The sequence below is a fragment of the Acinonyx jubatus genome, chromosome A1, assembly GCF_027475565.1.
Source record: "Acinonyx jubatus isolate Ajub_Pintada_27869175 chromosome A1, VMU_Ajub_asm_v1.0, whole genome shotgun sequence".
NCBI classification, from domain to species: domain Eukaryota; kingdom Metazoa; phylum Chordata; class Mammalia; order Carnivora; family Felidae; genus Acinonyx; species Acinonyx jubatus.
The window spans coordinates 222,005,484-222,007,225 of NC_069380.1; positions in this window are offsets into that span (position 1 = coordinate 222,005,484).

Below are 1,742 nucleotides of genomic sequence, written 5' to 3' on the forward strand. Positions count from 1 at the left end.
TACCCCACACCTGTGTGTTACATCCCCATCCTTTCGTGCCCCCTCAAGGTCATTGCTAGACCTGGCTCTAGCCATTGCCAATCTCTCTAGCCATTCTCCCTCTCTGTTCAGAGTCATCATTTTCCCCTCTTTAATGGATCAGTCTGTTAGCCTATAAACATTTCTCCCAGGATTAAATATGAACAGATGAATAGATAATTGAAGGGAAGATAGATAAAATAAAAGCTCCCTTTTGACCTTTCTCTCCTTCCCAACTGTTGCTCCCCTTTCTCTTTCTTCCCTTTTAGCAAAACTCCTTGAAAAGGGCCTTCTATAACTCGCTTTCTCCAAGTTTTCCCTTTCTGTTGAACATTCTTAAGTCATGATCCGTATCCTTCATTCCACTGAAACTGCTCTTCTCTAGCTCGCTAATGATCGCCAAATCACTGAACCCAGTGATCATCTTTCAGTTTTCATCAGATTTGACCTATCAGAAGCATTAACCCATCTGATTATAGAAAATGCTGGTTTAAGAAAATGCTTTCTTCCCTGGGCTCCAAACCGGTACTTTCACCTGCTTTCTCCCTATCTCTCTGGCTCATCTTTCTTTTCTCTTTTATATTCCTTTTTTCACTCCATGTCTAAACGTTGCAATGCCCCAAGCTCAGTCTTGGTACTTCTTCCCTATGCTATCTGTATTCACTCCCTTAGGGATTTCACCCAGTTCCATGGCATGAAATACCACCTCTGTTCTCCCAACTGCTATCTCCTGCTCAGACACCTTTTCAAAATCCAGACCCAAACCCACGCTGCCTACCTGACCTGTCCATCTGAGTATATAATCGGAATCTCAGACTGAATACATCCCAGGCTGAATTCTTGGTATTTGTCCCTAAACCAACTCATCCTTAATCTGTGCTATCATAAATAATAATGACTCCATTCTCTCTCTCTCTCTCTCTCTCTCTCTCTCTCTCTCTCTCTCTCTCCCCCCTCTCTCAACTCCCAAACTGTCTACCAAAATAATCCCATTGGTGCTACCTTCCAAATATATTCTTGCTATTTCATATTACCCCCTTATCATCACCCCCGTCCAAAACACCATTGTTTCCTAAACTACTATAAAAGTCTCTAGTGTTTCCTCTCTCAATTCAGAGTCTGTTAAAACATAATAACATAGTGTCACCCCTTTACTCAGAAATGGCTTCCATTTCATGCAGAAAAAAAACAGAAAATCTGTCTATTACGTGTAAAGTCACGCGCATTCTCTGATCCATTTTCTTACTAACCTTCCCTTCTACTCTCTCCGTCAGTCACAAAGGCCTCCTTCCCCATCCTTGGACGTGCCAGAATTACTCTGCACACAGATTTTTTTTGTACTTGATCTTTCCTCAAACTGGAATGCCTTCTTCTCGTATATTTTCATGGCTTGATTTTTTTTTTTCTTTCTCTACAGTTTCTATTCAAAATCTGCTTCTCAGCAAGAACTCCACTGGCCACCACTCCCTCCAACAGACATTGTAGACTCACTGACCCTGTTGCTGGTTCTTATTATTTATCCCTCTCTATCACGTATAACTATAAAACTGTATTATATACTTTACTTTCATGTCTTTGTTATTGCCTCATTGCCCCATTAGAATGAATAGTGCAGGATCATGAGAACAGGACTGCTTTTCTGTTTTATCCACCAATATAGCTTTATCGTTTATCATTAAGCATAAGTTGCTTAAAAGGTTGTGTATGCTCAACAAATATCTTCT